This window comes from Pseudopipra pipra, chromosome 2 (assembly GCF_036250125.1).
Source record: "Pseudopipra pipra isolate bDixPip1 chromosome 2, bDixPip1.hap1, whole genome shotgun sequence".
NCBI classification, from domain to species: domain Eukaryota; kingdom Metazoa; phylum Chordata; class Aves; order Passeriformes; family Pipridae; genus Pseudopipra; species Pseudopipra pipra.
This window is the reverse complement of record NC_087550.1, coordinates 32059266-32068827: the sequence shown is the minus strand read 5'-3', so window position 1 is coordinate 32068827 and position 9562 is coordinate 32059266. Positions and strand designations below refer to the sequence as shown.

Here is a 9562-nt window from a genome sequence, read left to right as displayed (position 1 = left end):
TCCTCTTTCACAATATGTTTGTTTTTAACTATGGCTCAAAGTCTCTAAATACTTGAGTTAATAAATGGTTCCTTTCCTCAGTTCATCTTTGATATGCAAGTGTGTTTCCAAGTGAAGTCTAAGCAAAGGGTTAGCTGTCATACAAAAAGGAAAACAAAATGGATTTGGTCTTTCATAGAATACACCCAGTGCTGTTTTGAAACGAAAGATTAACATCTTGATAAAAAAATTAAATATATTAGGAGGATGAAAATAGTTGTTGTGTAATGATACTTTAGGCAAGGACTTGACTTGTTCTGTAAAAAACTGATCAAAACAGAAAATGACAACTAAACCTCAAGATTGTGTATAATGCATTAAAAAGTGAAAGACTAAAAAGAAACAGTATCAAACGCATAGATTTTTGTAAACCCTAAATTCCCAGAAATTTAAGAAGAATAGAAGTCCATTAGGAACCAATAATATCCACTTCAGCTCCAGGAAACCTTCTAATAACAAATTTCCAGGAATGGGCAGCTCAAGCATTTACTTGTTTAAATCTTCCTAGTAGCCCCTGGTGCCTCAAATATTTCCAATCTTCTAACACTCCATTGAGCAGGGAAGACTGCCCGATTCCCTCTTGGAAGCCAATAGATTATCATTCTCTTAACCATTAACATTAATTAATCCGGGCAATAAAACACTGCAAGCATCTTAGTGGACCAGCTATCTCCTGGCAGGCAACTACTAATTTCCACTGAACCAGTATGGCTTGATTCCAAGTTTGAGCCACAAATTCTTGTCTTTTGTAAACATTAAGTATCATTCATCATATTAGTGAAGCAGCCTTTTCCATGAACAAATACAAAAGCACATAAATTCAAAGGGGGTTTTGGAATTCTGTTTTGAAGACAGACCATTGGGGCTGTGATTTCCAGCAAGCTGTTTAACAGTTTTTTAAGTGTTTTTCTTTGAGCGGCTTCAGATCAAGTATTTTCTCATTAAGGAACGATTGGGTACATTTTTAGTCACCTTTTTAATTGTTTTCAAGTTCTCTTACAGATCCTCAATGTCTTGTACCTTTTCAAGAACTAGAGCAGTTCACAGCCAATAAGGGAATATTGCATCAGCTGTAAATATGATGCAGAGCTGGTATTCATTTAGGGAAGACACAGACCTGTTGGAGTGGGTCCAGAGGAGGGTCACAAAAATTATCAGAGGGCTGGAGCACCTCTCCTGTGAAAAAAGGCTGAGAGAGTTGGGGTTGTTCAGCCTGTAGAAGAGAAGGTTTTGGGGGGACCTTATTCCAGCCGTTCAATATTTAAAGGGAGCTTATAAGAAGGATGGGGACAGACTTTTTAATAAGCCCTGTAGCAATAGGACAAGGGCTAATGTTTTTTAACTAGAAGATCATAGATTCAGACTATATTTAAGGAACATTTTTACAATAAGGGTGGAGAAACATTGGCAGGGTGTTGGATGGTGGTGGTGGCTGCCCTATTCCTGGAAACATTCAAGACTTGGTTGAACAGGGCTCTGAGCAATCTGGTCTAGTGGAAGGTGTTGGACTAGGTGAGCTTTAAAGTTCCCTTCTAACCCAAGCCATTCTGTGATTCCTACAGACCTCAGCCTCTGGGACTCTGTTTGCCCGTATGAGCTACTTCATTGAAGTTAAGAGGTAGTAAACATTGATGTCAAACATTATCTCCTTTCTTCATACAAGTAACAGCTTAGGTGGGATTTATTTCCATAGTGCTGGGCATGTAAAAGCATACCTCTGCAAGTTATTGTTGATTACCTACCTCTGCAAGTTATTGTTGATTACGCCATCTTTTACTTTTGTTCTGTTCTTCTCCTACGATTTATGATGTTGGCCACATCCCAGTGAATGTCCCTTTCTTTATCTCTCAGGCATTAATGACCAAGGCACTGCACTTCCTCTTGAAGTCTAATTTGGTTTTTGTTTTTTCTCCCATGTTGATTAAATCAAAGGATGGACTCAAAGATATTGCTTCGTATAACTTTTAGTGTTGAGGAATTTTCCTCTAAGCTCTCTTTTCCTTCAGATAGAGTTGAACATTTGCACACACCCTCTCACGATGTTCCCTTGCCTATATGACCTAAAATATTCTCCAAAATTATTTTAAAGTGCTGGATCAAAACTCTGCCATGGGCCATATCAGCAGTTTTACAGTGGGAACAATCATAGGTTAGTGGTCATACTTTTGGCGCTCTCTAGTTTATCCAGACTAACTCTTTCTGATAACCAAATCTACAAAGCTACTTTCTCAATACAGTTTTTCTAACTTAGATAAAACCCTGTGGGTTCAGTGAGCACTTTTTGTACCAGAATTGTGTTCAGTGACTGCATGTCAATATGTGTGTCACCTTTGGCCTTTTAAGTCAGAAATAGATCTTCATCTTGCAATGGCTTTCTTCTCTCTTGAACTAATAAAAGATTGCAGCCAACAGATGCTCACTGTCAGAATAGAAGATTTCCTCTGGAACAATTGTAAACTGTTTTCTTGTTTATTCTAGGTACTTATAGCTCATCATTTAGAAAAAAAGTAAGATTACTTTGTTTTTTACATAAAGGAGGATAGTAAAAGCCAGTTTCATGGATACCAAAGGTTAAAAAATAAGAAAGTAGTTAAATGAGCTTTCATTACCATATGAGCTTCATTTCTCTCTAGAGTTACCCAGACCTCTGCATTTCTCATTCAAATGCTTCATGAAAGTGCTTACAATTCACAGAGAATCTGTGATTGTCTGTCTTGTCCAAGCATGAGGGAAATTAACAGATCAGGGGATCGTCACCAGATTGCTGGAGTGCTGAAAAGCACAGGATCCTGGTCAATCTTCGCCATGTTATTTTCTCCTTAAAAGTTCCCTAGGAGATTAGGGAAGCTCCTCACTAACAGACACAGCTAGTGTTGATCTGCAATTACTGAAGCTCTTGCTCCAAGCCTGGCGTTAGATGTTGATCACACAGAAAGACCTACAGATGCATGTTGTGTTTTGGTAACCTGTGTAGGGGGGATAGTCCTGATTACCAGTCTTTTGAGATCATAGAATCATTAAGGTTGGAAAAGACCTGTGAGATCATCAAGTCCATTTTACCAAATACCACCACGCCCACAAAACTGTTTTGCAAAGTGCCATGTCTTCTCTTTTTTTGAATACTTCCAGGGAGGATGACTTCACCACTTCCCTGGGGAACTTATTCCAATCCTTAATCACTCTTGCAATGAAGAAATTTTTCCTAATATCCAATCCAAACCTCCCCTACCACCACTTGAGGCCGTTTCCTCTTGTCCTATCACTAGTTACCTTGGAGAGGAGATTGAACCCCATATGGCTACAACCTCCTTTCAGGTAGTTGTAGAGATTGATAATGTCTTTCCTGAGCCTACTTTTCTCCAGACTAAGCATCCTCAGCTCCCTCAGCCTCATAAGACTTATGCTCCAGATCCTTCACCAGCTTTAATGCCCTTCTCTGGACAAACACTGTTGAGATCAGAAAAATGGAAGTTGGACAATATGCTTCTCCTAGCTAATCTGCATTTCAGCTAATTTGCATTTTTTATTTACCATTCTGTTCCTGATATTTTGCTATTTCAGCCTTTCAAAGTCCACTGTGCAGCCTGCTTTTCCTCTTTTTTCCCCCCAGTTTGAGCAATAAAGCACAGTGGGGTAAACCTGCTTTGAAGACACTGTATTCTGTAGGTGATTAAACAACTTTAATGTGCACTGCATCTTCCCTGATCTCTTTTTACTTGTCACAACTTGTGAATTTATCACTACTACCTGCAACTAAGGAGAGTCATCAAAGGCAAACAAATTACACATTGTTTTCTGCACCAGACAGGTTTCAAGTTTCCTGAGGGCTCTGAGTGTTTGTTTGTTCCCCAGAAAGAATTAGATAGTTAATTCCCCAGCATTTCTTCCTGGTCTTTTACATCAGCTTCTTTGATAAATCATTTGGGACATCACATAATCAAGTGTTGCTATAAAACATTTATACAGATCTATAAAGTAGATTACATTGTGTGGGAAATCATTAACCTCCTCTGCTTGAATTGTGCTTTTTGTATTAAAAAGATGCAGATAAGCATGGGTACAGAACAGTAGCTTTCATATGTATCCTCTGGCTCAAGAGTTAAACCCACTCAACAGCATCATCAGAGACAACATCTGGAAAGAAACACCTGGTGATTCCAAATTCCCTCTTTGTTTTCTGGTGGTGCAGGGGGTTTAATCTCATTTTTCTCTGCCAAGCCTTTGTCTTTTATCTGTGACTGTGGCAGAAGGGTTCTAAATAATTAAAAAATTGTGCGTTGCTGTTTGGCAACTACTTTAATATTCCCAGGACATCCTGCATTGGCATAGTTGGGCATATACTGAAAAATTTTTTGCTTTACAGTAGATGTTAAAGCTCATTTCACAGATGAGAATATTAAGACTATAACCAAGAAGTAAATTAAACACTGTCTGGAAACAGTCCTAGGCACTACAATGCAATAATTTCTCCTGTTGCACTGTTAAAAGCATCTGTGACACGGTGTTTGCCTGTGTCAACTGATGCTCTCCCAAGTAGTTATTGAGTCTGTATCAGGAACTAGAAAAAAAAAAACAAAACAAAAAAAAAAAAAACAAAGATCCTTCCCACCAGTCTCTTTTAATGCATCTGTGTTGTTTTGGAAACTAAGACAGGTTACTGGCTTAGACACTCAGAGTTGGCCTCAGAGCTTGTGAATGTTTTTTGTGTATTTGAATTACCTCTGTAGGTGAAGTCGAATTTAGTGCAGCCCCTGTGAGAACAGCATCCTTGGGACCGGTCCTCACGAGTGCGATAAGCAGAGCTCAGGTATCACCCCTCTCCATCAGCACAGACAGGGCAACACCTTGGGCACACCTTCCCAACCTCATAGCAGAGGTTAGCACTGAGCAAGGGAACAAGAGGTTAGATTCAACCCTATTTTACACCTGGTTTACATCATTGTTTCTGGTGGAATGCCCTGCAATCTGTGCCATCTAATTTATTTGATCATTAATGTCTTCATCCTTTGGTTTTGCACTGCTATTGATAACTGTAACAATTTCTCCATCTACCAATGCAAAGTCTTGACTGATGGAAAATGACAGTTGCATGGGTGTTATAAATGTCTAGTGCTCACTTGCAAACAATCCTTCCAACATAACATGAAGTTTGCTCAGAACACAGACATGCCCTCTATCCCTCAAAACTGTGACTTCAGTAAATCAAATAACAGCAAAATAAAATCAGTTACACAGAAAAATCAATCAACCATCAAAACCACAAATCAAAGCAAGAGCAAAAATGGAAAACTCTCCCTTCTAAAACCTAAGAATTATTACAAAAGAGAAAAGCCATAGCAGCACCAAGAAGTCACAGAACTTTTCTATTGCTCTTGGTTACTGGTGAAATATTATATGGTTTGGTTCTTTTTCAGATGCTGTGATGATGTAGAGTAGTATATGTCTTAAAGAAAGACAGATTATTGCTATGTTGAATCAAGCCATTGATATTTATGTTCTTCATGAATAATTTCATGTACTCATTTGAAAACTTTACAAACTTTCACACCCTGTGGAAAAAAACAGCTGGTTCCCTCATTTAATAGAAGGGAATGGGGAGAAAGGCTATGTGCCTTGCTCTTTGTCTCAAGATTAAGTGGAAAGGACTGTCTCCCAGTTCTGCATGCAGAAAGGCACTGGTTGAGCTTCTTGACAGACGGCATAATAACAGTCTAACCCAGCACCCCTTTTGATGTCAGATCTGCATGGAAATACTGGCCCATAGAAAGTGAAACATGGCTTTGTTTATATAATAAAATATTTCACAGATATGACATATGGGTAAGTGCAGAGCAAGGCTGACAATTTATATCCACATGTGGAATATAAAGATAGGATTGTACATTCATAACTGCAAACAACTGTTGCTGGAATTGTGTTTTCCAGTAGATTGGTTGTTTATCCCTATTCCCATGCAACTTGCATTGGAAAAACGTTATTCTGTCTCCTGAAGGTTCTTTGGTAGACAGTCCCTATGCAGCACCTAACACAGAAAACTCTCTATCACACAAGAGATTTCTAAATACCATTTTTCCATAGTTGTTTTAATAGAGATCTGAAATTCAAATAAAAAAACTGTCTATTTGTTACCTGAATTATCAATTTTCATTATAAACAAATAAAAAGACATAAGTCAGTAGTTCCTTCACAAATAATTTTGGGCTCCTGTTGACAAAATGTCATTGGCACTATCATCTGCTCCTCAGGATCATATGGCTTTTGTGGAACTGGGAAATGATTAATCTGAACATTCACTTCACTTTTACTCGTATTTTCATTTTTTAAAAAGTAGGATTTTTTATGTCTGTTTTTTTTGATTTAATGATTATGGCATGAAGAAGACCAGGTGGGAGTACTAAACATTTCCAAGAGATGGTTTCAGAAGTAGAGTTGTTGCTATCTTAGAGGAAATCCTGTCTTGCAAGAGGAAGAATCAGATTCTCTTCTGTTCTAATTTCTGGCTTATAACTGTGGCAATTATGCTTGAAGTTCAGTTGTTCTAGATTGCCCTTTTAGCCAGTGCACAGAAGCATCTTTATCTATTAGTGAGTTATTTCCATTCCACAAAAGGATTATGCTTTTAATTTAGTAGCTCAGTTAAGTGTTCAAAATCAGGGTGTGAGGATCTGTCCCCCAGAATCCTCCAATGCTAAGTTTTGGCTCAGTGTTGAGTTATTCATTTTGGTAAATCATGTAGAACCACCAGAAAAGGCCTTTAAATGTGCAGAAGGCCTCTGGAGAGTGTTAACCATTCCTGGGATGAAAGAGCTCCACAGCTTGTGAATTTACTGTGATTTTCCTCTCAGCTAATGTAGACTCAGCTAATGCTGAAACATTTTCCGAGGATGAAAGAGAATGTTTGAGTACCAACATATCATAGAATTATTTAGGTTGGAAAAGACCAATAAGGTCATGAAATCCAACCGTTAATCCAGCACTGTCAAGTCCACCACTAAACCATGCACTTCAAATATATCTTCTCTGGTGGGTCATAAAGCATTTGGGGACTTCCTACCTGCAAGCTGCTCTGTCGTTTCCAGTAGGATGCTGGCACTACTCTGTTCCTGGGATTTCTCAATGCAAATTCATCCCTTCATGCTTGACTAAAATAGGCTATTCCTCATTCTGCCAAAGTACCAGTTTTCCCAGTAATGGTGCTTTCATTGTTATATCCCTTTTATACACAGGTATTTGCTGTTCAGGGAGTAAAGGAAGGAGTAGATGAAAACCCATAAAGCCACCATATATCCAGTCTTTCAAGGGTCATTATATTGTCCGCAAGGCATAATGCTCTTGCCATTTTCAGTTTGTCTCTAGTGTGCTGAGTTGTCATCAGGGTAAATAGTCACCTTTCTTCATAAATAAGTAGTGGCTTTGTATCAGACTCAGTCCAGCCACAGACCAGTAAAGCTCTAAATAGCAGTGGAACAAAACAGCTGCACAAATGTGAGAAGTTCATGTGATTTCTTCTGGTTAGGATTCACTTTCATGTTGTTTAGACATCCTTAAACACAAACAAGGAAGGTCTATTATTTGGTCAGACAAGACTCTCAGACATCTCATTATTGTGACTTTCAACAGCACAGTTGTGTTTTCAAGCTTTGAGAGGTGCAGCAGCTCTTCATTATTACCAAAATGGGAGCAGGAAAAAGAAATGGATGCTCATTTCATTAATGGCTGTTGAGAGACAAATCTCCCTTTCTTTGTTGTGCCTGATCAAAGACAAATCCAGAAAGATGCCTCACATCCCAACATGTGATCAGTGTGTGATTTCAGATATTTTGGCTGAACCCCATTTTTTATGAATCTATGTATCATGGTTCTCATTGGAAATAGTGAAGAGGGAAGGCACCTGGCACTTTAATGAGCCTGAGAAGTCTACAGTCACAAACACCACCAATGTTTCCCAATTACTGCCTTAATTTTGTAATCAATCATGTATAAATCCCATCCTCACAGACAAAATCTCTCTTTCTTTTCCACTCTTTCCTTTTTCTCCATTCCTAATTCACCCTTGCAGATGAGATTGGGGTCTTTGGGAATAGAATCTCATTTGAATTCTGAAACTAACTTTTAAGACTAACTCAGTACATCTAGTGAGACAACATCTGATCTATCCAATCTCTAATCGATTTAACAGGGGTAAGGGCATGGGCAGGCAGGACTTAGGATTTTCCTTCTTATTTCCACAGAGCCCTTCTGGGTATTTCACAGAGCTGCTAAAGTTCACGTTCCAGGACAAAGTAAAATGTCTTTGAGGCATCGAGTAGCACACATTTAATGAAGATAGAAAGCCAATCACTTAACATCAGATGAGGAACAGCAATTTCCTTCAGTCTGGCACTTTGTGTATTGAACAAAATTGCATGAGAGCTTTGAGCACTAGGAGAGCTGTCAAGCGGCCGTTTGTCTGGGAGCTGGAGCAGTCCCCTTGGAAACAGCTTAAACCTTTTAAATGAAAGCATTACAAAATGTACATCTGTGTGTAATATATTGGCCATAGCCTCAACTGTCAAGGGCCAGGCTATGCAATGTTGATATATATTTTTGCCTGACAGTCATTTTCATGCTTTCACATATAAACACAACCTCCTTTAAGATTACAGGGTACTTGGCTGCTCAATAAGCAAGCATCATAAAAAAAGGTTTGCCCTTAAAACTGATTCAGCTGGGTTATCTGACCATAACGCTTAACTCAAAAATTTTGATACTTCCTGGACCTCTCTATTGCAAATACGTTGAGATTTCTTGTTAGATAAGGCAAAATGAGAAATTTGACAGTCACCACATTATGGAGAGAATTACAGATTTTAGAGGGGACATATTAATAAACATACTGTTGCCATATGTCATCACCTGTATAAAACATTAATCCAAATTCAGAAGTTTTTTGTTATATCAGTCATTTGTGAATGTGAACTTTGAGGAAACATGTTGTTTGTTTTATTTCTTTTTATAATTTTTTATAAAGCAATGTATTTACTCATTGTGGTTTTTCCTATGAAAATGGCTAACAAAAAAGCCAGATAAAAGAATACATGGGTGGTACATAATTTAAAATATATTCCCCAGGAATATACTTGGTCTCGTGTTCTTACACTGCTGAAAATATGGGGCAGCTCTTCTGAAATCAGATGAGTTTTAACAAGTAAAACTGCTTTAAGTGAGAGGAAAATCAAGCCTGTTTTTTTCTAGTCCTCTCTGTCTCTCAATCTGAGATTTCCTTGATTCTCTCCCTTCTTCTTCATCTTCTCCTCCAAAGCCTGCTTGCAACTCGTACTACTAGCAGCCACTTTCTTTAATGAAAAGTAATGCTGAGCACTGAGCAGATTCCACTTCAGCTTTGACAGTGGGAAGTGGATTTAAAGTATCTGACAGAGCTGTGAACTACAGCTGATTGGGCATTTTGGCAGTTTAAAAGTACTGCTTTTTTTTTTTTTTTTTTTTTGCCTTTGGCATCTCACTTTTTTTCCTCCTCACTACT

The 9562-nt window shown here is 38.3% G+C and overlaps 1 protein-coding gene across 17 annotated transcripts in view; it reads left to right on the top strand.

Moving 5' to 3' along the window:
- Positions 1 to 9562, top strand: part of TENM4 (teneurin transmembrane protein 4) — a 1582078-nt gene that overhangs the window by 1039653 nt on the left and 532863 nt on the right. The gene's annotated exons all lie outside the window — the stretch shown is intronic.